The sequence below is a fragment of the Phyllobates terribilis genome, unplaced genomic scaffold, assembly GCF_046119375.1.
Source record: "Phyllobates terribilis strain yellow unplaced genomic scaffold, ASM4611937v1 Scaffold_3__8_contigs__length_932513732, whole genome shotgun sequence".
Classification (NCBI taxonomy): domain Eukaryota; kingdom Metazoa; phylum Chordata; class Amphibia; order Anura; family Dendrobatidae; genus Phyllobates; species Phyllobates terribilis.
Window position 1 is genome coordinate 413,343,589 of NW_027362763.1, and position 13,734 is coordinate 413,357,322.

A 13,734-nucleotide genomic window follows, 5' to 3' on the forward strand; every position below is an offset into this window, starting at 1 on the left:
TTTTAATGAATTCAGCACATCTTATCATTGGCATGTGTCTCTATGTACCTCCCCAGTCAGGGACTGGAGTAACATTTCTGGCATAAGAAATGCTATCTGTAAGGATGAATTTAATGGGAGGGTGTAGCCCCACCAATCTCCTCCTAAGCTCCGCCCATTTTAGAGGAGCTCCCCGAAACTGGCTTGTAAATATCAATCAATAGTCACAAAGTTTTGTGACTTTTTGAAGTGTTTTACGTCAGTGTTCTGGTGTAAACACATTGATGTATCAGATCCTAGGTGCCTATTGCCCTCTTTTTGTATTTTTCAATCCTTCTGGATAACATAGCAATCTGACAAAATATATTTATTTTCTTCTACAGGTTCTTATTATACTCAAAATCATATGGAAAGATCAACAAAAGAGATTGCCTTTGGCTGTCACTTTTGAGATCTGTACATTTTCTTGCTCTCTCTCAGTTGTGCTTCAGTTAGGTTTGTAAAGGAAGTGATGATTTAGGAAACCTTTTGTCAGCAGCACAAGGCTGCCTAGGTATAATATTATTAGTCAGTCTACTCTAAAAGTTTAAAATACACAAAGGGTGAAGGTGTAGGCAGTAGAGGATGGGGAATAGAGCTGGAGTGACAGAAGCGTAAGATATACAGCCTCATTTGCATATCAATTCAAACACTGATTTCTCAGTAATGGAGGAACAGACTGGCCATATATTACTGAACTTTTCTTTGAAAGAACTGAATACACATATAAATAGCTTTTGGGGGTGAAATCCTGCTGACAGATTCCCTTTTAAACTATATTGTTCTATATATCTGAACGAGTCTTAAATTATATCATCCTCCATTTTTATTTACCAGTGCACAATCTTCAGCATTTCTTGCCGTTTCACTAGCTTTGTTGCATTCATTTTTCTATTATTTGTTATTTCGCAACAAATAAAAATGGTAAACCTTTCTATAAGCCTTACGTAAACAGGACAATTCCTTGATGGGGCCTGAGCTGTCATCTTTTCTCTCCTATGGTTTACTTGATGTATATAGCATAAAATATTAGTCAATGGCATGAATGACAATTCCTCAATGTACAGTCCTGCTCATCGTTACCCCTTCATTTTTTTCATAGACTGTACAATATTTTCAGAAATAAATGGAAATGAAATGTACCAAAGTTATATGCTCAGGATTTTTTAATTAGTCCAAAGTAATACAACAATTAAACATTGTTTTCCATGTTGCAATTAAAAAGAATAAACAACATGTGCAGCAATAAGGCTGTGTGCCCACAATGCGTTTTTGGTGCGTTTTTTGGTGCGTATTTGCAGCGCGGAAACGCTTCATAAACGCATTGCATACCTTATCCCATGACTTCCTATGACATTCTGCAAGTTCTGTGCACATGGTCAGGATTTTTTCTGCGTGGATTTTACTCGCAGAAAAAATACGGACATGACCAATTCTTGTGCGTTTCTGCATGCGTATTTGTCTATACAATGCATGGAAAAACGCATGGCAAATACGAATGCAAAAACGCATCAAAAACGCATGTAAAAACCGCATGTTTTTTTTTGCCAAGGCGATGCAGAAATGCTCAGGAAAATTTCTGCATCGTGGGCACTAAGCTTAAGGCTGTGTGCCCAAGATGCATTTTGGTGCGGATTTGCAGCTCGGAAACGCTCCAGAAACACATTGCATACCTTATCCCATGACTTCCTATGACATTCTGCAAGTTCTGTGCACATGGTCAGGATTTTTTCTGCGCGGATTTTACTTGCAGAAAAAATCCGGACATGACCAATTCTTGTACTTTTCTGCATGCAGATTTGCCTATACAATGCATTGGAAAAACGCATGGCAAATACGCATGCAAAAACGCATGTAAAAACCGCATGCATTTTTCTGCCAAGGAGATGCAGAAATGCTCAGGAAAATTTCTGCTTGATTTCTGCATCGTGGGCACTAAGCCTTAAGGCATCCCTAATTAATACTTGGTTGCACACCCTTTGGCATTGCTGACAGCCTCCAAACGTTTCTTGTTGCCATCTATTAGCTTCTTGCACTTCTCAGCTGGAATTTTCTCCCACTATTCCTTTGCAGTTTGTTCAAGTTCTTGAATCTTTGCAGGGTTCTTTTTGCCAATGGCAGATTTCAGATCACCCCAAAGATTTTCAGTGGGATGGAGGTCAGGATTCATTGCTGGCCATTTCAAAACAGTCCATTTTTTATTTTTCAACCACTCCTGTGTACTTTTGGATGTGGGCTTTGGCTCATTATCTTGCTGGAGGACCCATGATCTAACACTGAGTAGGACATTTTTCTCTAAAATCTCTTGATAATTCTCGGATTTCATGATTTCTGTGATACGGTCATGGCCTTCAATTCCAGATGCAGCAAAGCAACACCACAGCATTATGGATTATCCACCATGCTTAACTGTTGGTAAGGTGTTCTTTTCCTTATAAGCTTCATTGCACCTTTTGTAAACAAACTGTTGCTTTACATTGCCAAAAATCTCTATTTTTGTTTCATCTGTCCACAGAACATTTTCCCAGAAAGACTGTGGTTTGTCAAGGTACTTTTTGGCAAAGATCAGTCGTTCCTTTTTGTGTCTTTTCTTCAGCAATGCTTACTTCCTTGGTCTTCACCCATAAAGCTCTGCTTGGTTTAGTGTGTGGCATATGGTACTTGTTGAAACCATGACACCAGACTGTTCCAGGTTGGCCTTCAGGTTTTTGGATGTTTGACGTGGTGTTTTTTCCACCAACCTTTGAAGACATTTCTTGTCAATTTTCCTCTTTCCCTCACGTCCAGGGAGGTTCTTGACGGTTCCATGCTTAGCAAACTTCTTAATAACATTGCGCACTGTTGAAACTGGGATACCAAGGTCTTTGGAGATGGCCTTATACCCTTTGGAAGTCTTGTGTTTGCTAATAGCAGTTCTGATGTCCTCAGACAGCTCCATTGTCTTCACCGTTGTGACAAAGGATCAGGGCCTACCATGTGGCTTTTTAAAACAGTGAAGTCATCATTCATTGGCTAATTCATGTCACAGGGGCAACGACAATTAATCACAGGTGAATCTCTTTTGTGATTTACCACACGCGAGTCAAAATATGTTTCCATACTAAATTAATTTAAAGAGTGCCAGTACCAGTGACACAGCAAGCTTTAGGTTTTTCTATTTTTCCCTCTCATTGTTTTTTGTTCATCATTTGCTCTTTTGTATTTAACACGAGTGCTCTATTCAAAAAAACTGTTTCACTTGATTCATTTTTTTCAGGAGATATTCCACGTTATGTACTTAACGATGAGCAGGACTGTATGCCTATTAACAATGGTGGACTGTATGCCTATACACAATGACAGCAGTTTTCCTATATTTTATGACTGCCTTACAGCCTTCATTCCATTTGCTGAATATAGTCGGCTGACGTAACCTTAGGTCGACCGGAAAAACCCTGTGACTTTCCTACTCTTCAGGTATAGTAAGCTATTGCTATTAATGTGAATACCTATTATTCATGTGATATGCCTTTGATGTGAGGGACATTAAATATATACTCAATTAATTACCATTACTAATACATACTTGATCCAGGGACTGTGCTTTAGGGCAGAATATAATATAACAAATACACTATAAATACATGATTCACTGTAATTATCTTTTCATTTGCTGCATAAGGCTTGATAAGTTATCTTTAGGGCTTACTGTGACAGCTGCTACATATCCCAGTAGTGATAAGGCACTCCGGATAGACATTATTATCTTCTTGTTGTTCCCTGTGACTATGTGTCAGGCTGGCACCGTGTAGTAAATAGTGATAAAAGTTGTTCTTCTTTGTCAAGTACAAGGCCACCTTCCAACGCATAGACTGCTAGTATTAGGGAAGTGTGAGGTCAGCTACCTACTTTTCATAGTGCCATTAGTGTGCATTTAGAGAGTAAAAGCCCTTTTACTAGGGGAGATGATTGCCTGATCAAACGTTTGCATGAAATTCATTCCTGATCATTGCCACTGTAAACCTGTCCAGTGATCCAACACTTTTTATGTTGTTGATCGCATCTTTTATGATGATTGGTCGGGATGGCTGCATATTTCTACATATTATTGCTGCCGACAATTATGAGAGTAAGACCACGTTCACACCTTCAGTATTTGGTCAGTATTTTACATATGTATCTGTAAGGCTATGTGCCCACAATGCAGAAATGCTCAGGATTTTTTCCTGAGCGTTTCTGCATCTCCCTGGCAGAAAAAAACGCATGCGGATTGTACATGCGGATTGTACATGTGTTTTCCTGCCAGGGACATGCGGAAGTGAAGCGTTCTTCACTTGCATTTCCGCATGCGGGTTGACAAGCGCTTTCCAAGCGATTTTAGCATCACTTGGAAAGTGCTTGTCAACTTGGTCACACTATATAAATCCATACAACCGGCATGGATTTATATAGTGTAACCGAAAGAATGGTAAAAAATAAAAAAATAAAAAAATATTTACCCTCTGATGGCCCCCGGTGTCCTGCTTCACTCCATTCACATCACTATGACGTCAGCGCAGCTCCTTCAGTCCATCGCGAACTGCCGGCATGCGAGGAGGAGCACATGGGGGCCGCCAGAAGGTACAGTTATATGAAAACGTTTGGGCACCCCTATTAATCTTAAGCTTAATGTTTTATAAAAATTGTTGTTTTTGCAACAGCTATTTCAGTTTGATATATGTAATAACTGTTGGACACAGTAATGTTTCTGCCTTGAAATGAGGTTTATTGTACTAACAGAAAATGTGCAATCTGCATTCAAACAAAATTTGACAGGTGCATAAGTATGGGCACCTCACCAGAAAAGTGACATTAATATTTAGTAGATCCTCCTTTTGCAAAAATAACAGCCTCTAGTCGCTTCCTGTAGCTTTTAATGAGTTCCTGGATGAAGGTATTTTTGACCATTCCTCTTTACAAAACAATTCCAGTTCAGTTAAGTTTGATGGTCGCCGAGCATGGACAGCCCTCTTCAAATGATCCCACAGATGTTTAATGATATTCAGGTCTGGGGACTGGGACGGCCATTCCAGAACATTGTAATTGTTCCTCTGCATGAATGCCTGAGTAGATTTGGAGCGGTGTTTTGGATCATTGTCTTGCTGAAAGATCCATCCCCTGCGTAACTTCAACTTTATCACTGATTCTTGAACATTATTGTCAAGAATCTGCTGATACTGAGTGGAATCCATGCGTCCCTCAACCTTAACAAGATTCCCGGAGCCGGCATTGGCCACACAGCCCCAAAGCATGATGGAACCTCCACCAAATTTTACTGTGGGTAGCAAGTGTTTTTCTTGGAATGCTGTGTTTTTTTGCCGCCATGCATAACACCTTTTTGTATGACCAAACAACTCAATCTTGGTTTCATCAGTCCACAGGACCTTCTTCCAAAAAGAAATTGGCTTCTCCAAATGTGCTTTTGCATACCTCATCCGACTCTGTTTGTGGCGTGCTTGCAGAAACGGCTTCTTTCGCATCACTCTCCCATACAGCTTCTCCTTGTGCAACGTGCGTTGTATAGTTGACCGATGCACAGTGACACCATCTGCAGCAAGTTGATGCTGCAGCTCTCTGGAGGTGGTCTGAGGATTGTCCTTGACTGATCTCACCATTCTTCTCCTCTGCCTTTCTGATGTTTTTCTTGGCCTGCCACTTCTGGCCTTAACAAGAACTGTCCCTGTGTTCTTCCATTTCCTTACTATGTTCCTCACAGTGGAAACTGACAGGTTAAATCTCTGAGACCGCTTTTTGTATCCTTCCCCTGAACAACTATGTTGAATAATCTTTGTTTTCAGATCATTTCACAGTTGTTTTGAGGAGCCTATGATGCCACTCTTCAGAGGAGATTCAAACAGAAGAACAACTTGCAAGTGGCCACTTTAAGTAGCTTTTCTCATGATTGCATACACCTGGCTATGTTCAAAGCTCAATGAGGTTACAAAACCAAAAAAAGTGCTTTAGTAAGTCAGTAAAAAGTAGGTAGGAGTATTTAAAACAAGAAAATGATAAGGGTGCCCATACTTATGCACCTGTCAAATTTTGTTTGAATGCAGATTGCACATTTTCTGTTAGTACAATAAACCTCATTTCAAGGCAGAAACATTACTGTGTCCAACAGTTATTACATACATCAAACTGAAATAGCTGTTGCAAAAACACCAATTTTAAGAAAACATTAAGCTTAAGATTAAATGGGGGTGCCCAAACTTTTTCATATAACTGAAAGTATATATTTATTTTTTCTTTTATTCTTTTTTTTACAGTTTTCTATGGTACCCAGGTCCGGAGGAGAGTCTCCTCTCCTCTAGACCTGGGTACCATCCGCACATTAGAACGCATGGAATGCGCATCTACATATACAGTGATGCGTAATCCATGTGATCTAATGCGCGGCGAAAACACAATGGTGGCGAAAACGCAGATTGGTAGTGCTGCGTTTTTTTCCGCAATGATAATCCGCAGCGGAAATTTCCGCAGCATGTGCACAGCACATGCGGATTATCATTGGGGAACATGGCAGACCTTCTACCATGCTTTTTTAAGCGTTTCTGCAGCGTTTTTGCCGCTGCGGAAACTCTTAAAAAACGCATCGTGGGCACACAGCCTAAGCCAAAAGTGTGTGAAAAGTACAGAAGTGGTGCACCTGTTTCTATTATACTTTTACTCTGATTGTTCCACTCCTGATTTTGGCTTAAAAATACTGATGTAAAATACTGACCAAATACTTAACGTGTGAACATAACCTAACAATGATGAACCATCATATAAGAAATTGTTCACATGAACCTCTTTCGCAATTTATGTTAAACAAACGTAAATTCCCTATATTGCCAACTGATAGATGGAATTTTTCCTGTTTCCCAAGCAGCGAGTGACAACAAATTTGACTTTTTAGGGGGTCTTCATGACTGTAAAAGTTAAACTGCTGAGCGAAGTATAAGAAAAACAAAAACAGTTCTCACCTGCTGGATCAGCGCCACTCCATATTGAGTCCTCTCCTGACATCAACAACTAGAAATTTTTCAGATTCCGTTCAAACAACATCTTTATGTTCAGACAGAATGTAAAGGCTGCAGCCTATCAGCTTCAGATTAGATCCAATGGACATGTGATGCCCACCATAGGAGGTTGATGCCAGGAGACACGCAGGGGACACAGAATGGAGTGCGGAGGAGTGGTACTGGTCTGGTAGGTAAGGATAGGTTTCTTTTTTGATATATATACACGCTGGGCCCATTAAGTTTAACGTTAGTAGTAGTGGAAAGCCCCTTTAGGCTATGTTGCCACAATAAATATTTGGTGATTTTTTAATGCTGCTGATTTTCTACACCATTTTTGTCCACTTTTCAAAAAGTTGGCCATACTTGCAAGGACTGGCCTGGAAATCTCAAAAACTGCAATTTTTTAAAGCAACTATGAATTTCACAGTTTTAAACCAGAATAAAAAGCAAAAACAGTTTGATGAATCAGGGTCTAAAACATTATATTAGACAATATATGTTAAGATATTGAAAACAGTATTAACAGTATGGTACAGTAGAAAAAATGAGCTTACTTTAATCATTCAGAAAGAGGATTGTTTCCAATATTATATCAAACATCACTCAATCCAAATCTTTCAAAATATTGTGAATAAAATATATAGCACACCAGGGGCGGACACAGACTTCAGGGGGCCCCTGTGCAAAAATTCTGTCTGCCCCCTCACCTCACTCCATACTGCAAGAAAGTTATCTAAACATACTATGTACTTTTTATTTCTAGTTTAGAAAATAAATATACCTTTTTCCTTATCCCCACCGATCAAAAGTCATTTGTCATGCCCATCATATATTAAACAGAATAATAACACAAATGACAACTACACTTTAAGTGGTAAAAAAAAATTAAAAATTTGTAAAACAGAAAAAAAAATATTGGTTTGTGTCACCATTTTCTGAGACCTGTAACGTATTTGTGTTTCTGTTTATGTAGATGTTTGATGGCTTGTTTTAAGCGTGGTAAGCTGAAGTTTTTATTGATGCCATTCTGTATTGGATATCATGATTTGATTGGTTCTTGTTTTAAATTTGTTCTACAAGAGTAGTGACAAAAGAAGAGTTTCATTTCTTTTTCTCTGAATGACTTTATTCATTCAAGTTCATTTTTTATTTCAACAGATTCAATTTTTATTGATGCTATGATACCAAATATGCTTGCTTTTTTATTTTTAATGGGGGAAAAGTTTTTTTTTAAATTTTTTTTATATATATTTTTTAAATGTATTTTTGACTTTGTACTTTATTTTTTAGTCCCTTAGAGGATTTAAAACTGTGATCATCTTGTTCCATACAATCCAATGCAACTGTATTGTAATATATAGACAAAAATGACATATGCTATAAAGCCCAGCCACAGCTCCCACGGTTCCCAGGAAAACCTTTTAGCACCCAGCGATCTCAGTCCAGGGGACTGATATGAGCAAGTGCATGAGTGCAATTTGTATCACATCATATAAATGGCGCTGTCAGTAACTGTGGCCTTTAAATGGTTAAACAGTGATCAGAGTTAGTTCCTTTCATTGCTGTTATAGACAGATGCCGGCTGTATAATGCTGGCTGCATCTGCTGGGTATGGTGTGCAGACTCAGCTCCTGAGCTCATATCATAAATGGTGACTTGACATACAACGTGGCACTATGTCCTATGTCATTAAGTGGTTAAAGGGACAAAAGTCTGAATCATGACAGCATACGGTTACGCATACTGTCAGGATTCCCTGGTATTCTTGATGTGAGCATCGATTTATATACTCTCAATAGAAGTGAATTGAAAGAAGCTGGAGGAAACTAGTCAGCACCTAATTTTATATATGCAAATTGCTGCCTGCACCAGAAATACTGGGGAATTGTGACAGCGTGCACATCTGTATGGTGTCATGATTCAGCAGTCTGTTCAATATTCCGAACCATGCTCTTTTGGGCCACATCGGAGCTATGAGGATTGTTTTTACTCATTCAGCCCAGATTTTTTGTAAAGTCCTTGGTAACAATGGAATGGGGGAAAAGCATACACAAATCTGACATTCCAAGGATGAGCAAACGTGTCTATCCCCGCTGGAGGATCCTTGGGGTCCAGGGAGAAAAAGGTTTTTACTTTCGCATTCTCGTGGTTTGCGAACAGATCCACTTCTGGATTTCCCCATTTCTGTACAACCATATGAAATATCTTCAAGTTCAGACTCCATTCTCCCGGATGAATGTCCCTTCTGCTTAATAAATCCGCCTGATAATTGTCGAAGCCCTTCAGGTGCAGAGTCGAAAGGGATAGGAGATGAAGCTCTGCCCAGCGAAAGATCCTTGCTGAGATTAATTTCAGATTTCTGTTCTTTGTGCTTCCCTGATGTCTCAGGTGGGCTACCGTCGTCATATTGTCTGAGTATATTCTGACATGCGACCCCTGGAGTAGGGTCTCGGCTGCCAGAAGGGTCTCTTAAACTGCTTTCAATTCTCTTAAATTCGAGGACTGATCCGCAATTTCTTGCGACCAAATTCCCTGAAAGGCCACCTGGGAGACTATGGCTCCCCATCCCCACTTGCTGGCGTCTGTCTTGACTGATATAAACGGATGCTGAAACCATACTGTTCCTTTCTCCAGATTTCTCGGACAAAGCCACCATCTTAAAGATACTTTCACCTGCTCCGGTAGATGAATCCTGCTGGTGAGAGAACTTAAAGATCTGTCCCAGTGGGAAAGGATGAAGCTCCGGAGAACCCTTGTATGTGCTTGAGCCCATGGTACCGCTTGAATGGAGGAGGTCATGGTCCTCTGGACGGACATGGCGAATCTTATTGAGACCTTGCTCTGGTTCATTAGCGCACGGACTTTCGACCTCAGCTGAATTTGCTTTTGTCTTGGCAAAAATGAGGCTTGCTGCTGGGAATCTAGAAGAATCCCCAAAAAGGTCTTCTTGGTGGAGGGAATTAGATCCAATTTGTCGCAATTTATCAGCCATCCCAACGATTCCAGAGTATGAACAGTCATCTGAAGGTGCTCCTCCAACATTGGGACTGAGGGAGCCATTAATAAAAAATCGTCACAATATGGGATGATACTGATATCCAGTCTTCTTAGAAAAGCCACCACTTCTGCCATGAGTTTCGTGAACAAGCGGGGAACCGACGAAATCTCGAAGGGAAGCACGTTGAACTGAAAATGATGTATTCTTTGATTTTGACTTACAGCAAATCTGAGGAACTTCCTGTAAGAAGGATGAATTGGCACATGGTAGTACGCCTCTTGCAGGTCTATTGTTGCCATCACAAAATTTTCCCCAATCAGTGGAATTGTGGACCTTAAAGATTCCATCTTGAGCCTTCTGTATTTTACATATTGGTTGAGACGTTTCAGATTGAGAATTATCCTGAAGGCACCTGATGCCTTTTTTGACAAGAATATTCGAGAATAGTGACCTTCTCCACGATGTCTGCCAGGAAATGGTGATATTACTCCTGCGTTTGGTAAATCCTGAAGACCTGATATTAGGACCTTCTGAATTCTTGAGGAAGACAAGGTTGTTATCTCTACTCTTCTTGGTGGGTAAGCAGCAAAGTCGATTTTGACTCCTGTTTCCACTATCTCTAGTATCTTTCTGTCTGTTGATATTAGTCGCCACTGTGGAAGGAAACTTGCAATCCTGCCTCCTACCTTCCTGGTGTCATTGTCTGTCTTGTCTTGAGTTTTGAAAAATATTCTTCCCTCTTCCACCTTTGGGGTAAGACCAGGGACCGGATTTTCCTTTGCCTCTATAGTGAAACGACTGTTGTTGCTGTTGCTGAGATGGAAGAAATGGCCTTTTCCTAAAGTTTTTTGGAACCTTTGGCTCTGGTAAAGATTTTTTCTTGTCTAATGCTTTCTCTAATAGCTCTTCCAAGGCCGAACCAAACATATATTCTCCTTTAAACGGGATGGAACAAAGCTTTGATTTTGACACATTATCTCCGCTCCACATTTTCAGCCATAGAGCCCTTCTCGTGGAATTGTATAGTACTGCCGACCTTGCTGCAATTCTAACAGACTCTGCTGAGGCAACCACTAAGAATCCTGTGGCTTTCTGTAGTAAGGGAAGAGATGCAAGAATGTTCTCCCTAAGAGTACCTTTCCAGAGATGGTCCTCTAATTGCTGTAATCAGAGGAACATGGATCGTGCTACACAAGTCGAGGCGATATTTGTCCTCATGGAATCCGCAGATGTTTCCCATGTCTTCCTCAACAGGCTGTCCATCTTCCTTTCCATTGGATCTTCCAGTTGGGAAGAGTCTTCGAAGGGAAGGGTCATCTTTTTCGCCACCCTTGCAACCTGAACATCTACTTTTGGAGTCTCTGACCATGCTTTAGTCATACTCTCATCTAGAGGGAATCTCTCTTTCATTTCTCCTGCAATATTTAATCTTTTTTCCGGAAACTCCCATTTATCCATGATGAGACTACGGATATTGTCGTGCACGGGGAACACTAGCTTTTTCTTTGACTTTAAGCCCCCAAACATCTCATCCTGGATTGTACGGGTTTTTTTTCTCTTCCTCCACCTGCATAGTGTCCCTCACTTGCAATAACAACTCTTCCATATTCTCTAACGAAAAATAGTACTTTTTGTCCTTTTCACTTTCCTGATTTGCACTCAGGTCACCTTCTTCAAGTTCTTCCATAGAAATATTCTCCTCTGAGTCCGAAGTATCCCTGACTGAATACTTCCTCTTTTTTGCTGGGGAAGGACCTTCAGCCATCGCTTGCTGGAAGGGCTGTGAGAAGGAAGCTAGTGAGGACTGTATTTCCTGCCGGACCATTTTCCTAACTTCTTCCATAAGGGACGGCTGTTCCTCTTTCACAATATTCTCCGTACAGCTCTGGCACAGGGGTTTCTTATGGCCTGAGGTAAGCTTTTTTCTACAAATGGCACATTTGCGTATTGTAGTATTTTCACCCACTTTCGGTGCAGGATCCTTGTCTCCCTAAAATTAAAAAGGGGAGTTTTATTTAAAAACTGTTTGGATCCTACTCAAGAGAGTGGGGAATAACCTATCCCAGAAGTTCTTACTGGGGTTGGGTTCGCGCCGCGCTCTGCAGATGCAGGCACTGAGACAACACCTTCCACAGAAACAGACATTTTCTGTCCTACCATATCGGTGTCTTCTCATCTGGGCCTTTTATAGAAGGAACCGAGATCCAGCGCCGACTCCCACCAATCAGGTGGAAGTTTTCCTCAATTTTAGGAAAAAAACACGGCTTTGATTTTAAATTTCCCACCGCGGCCCCATGCGTTCCACTGTGGATTGCAGCCGGAAGTGACGTCGCCGGCCGAACACCGCGTACTTCTGGTGTGTCCTGCATGCACGCCGGACGCTGCCATGGAGGACGGAGGATCTTAGGAGCTCCTAGGCTTAGGAGCTACGGGAGACCCCCAGTCCACCACCCACTCAGCTTTACCCGAAGGCGCAGGAGAGTGAGGAGGTCGCGCTCCGGAGGGAACGGGAGCTAACAGGGGAGGAAGGCCAGAGGTGCTTGATCCCTGCAGCCCGGCTCAGGTAGGCTAATAGGGCACTGTTCGCCGGCCACAGCCACCCTAGGAAACCTCTTCATCCCATAGGGACAGGATAACACTGGGGATAGTATAGGGGTGGGGCTATTTAACCTCTTGTGTTTCCTGTCCCTAATTAGGATGGGGAGGCAACCTTCAGGTGGTGCTGTCGTGGAAGGGATTGGAGAAAACGGGAATAATCAGCACAAACAAACAGAAGCACAGCACAGTAGTATATACTAGGAAGAGCTATTAACTGGCAGTGGGAGTCAGAGCTTCAGGGGTTTAAATAGCTGACTGCTCCACCCAGGTCTCTCAGAAGACAGTGATCAAAACCTAGACCAAAATTGACCGTATGACTCCCTATAAGCAACACAAAAAGTCCCAGGGAAAAAATAAGACTGGAGCTGTCACGCATTGCAAGAATAAAGGAGCGCCGCTGCCCAGAGGCCAAAGTGGAACTAGAAGAGGCAAAATTCAGCAAAGATGTTACACCCTGCCAAGCAATGGGGTGAGGGAACCCCATTTATGTTATATCCGTCTAAATTTCATGATCACTATTGATTACAACATCTACAATAGAAGGATGGTGTTGGCATCACCCCTGGCTGTTACTGCAGGATCTTCTTGACTACCAGATAAGCTGAGCTACAGCAGTGATTGCTCTGGGCACAAGCTCTTGTGCCTGCATCATGACCAGGAGTTACCAGTATGTTCTCCGTAATGTGAAAATTTGTTTTTACTGAAGACAGATTTTACCCATGAATTGAGAGTTAAAGGTCGATCCAGGAGAAGCAAGCAGATACATCTGATAAGATATATTACATACAAGGTTGTTTATTTTCATGTGTGTTATTGATTTATAAAAATAAAAATGACTTTTAATCTTACGGTAATGAGACTCTGACAGTTTTTTCTGGTGAATACCCCATACACATACATACTTGCTCCATCCAAAACTGCATGTGTTCTTAATGGAAAGAGAATAATGGACTGCCAGACACCTCTTGTTCCTTGAGAACAAAGAATCAGGCATGTTAACTTCAACATTTCTGCCCATTTTTCCCTCTGATATCAAGTGAAGGACATGCGGATACGCTTTTCTACGTATTTTTGATCAAAACAAAGTTAACTAAGTAC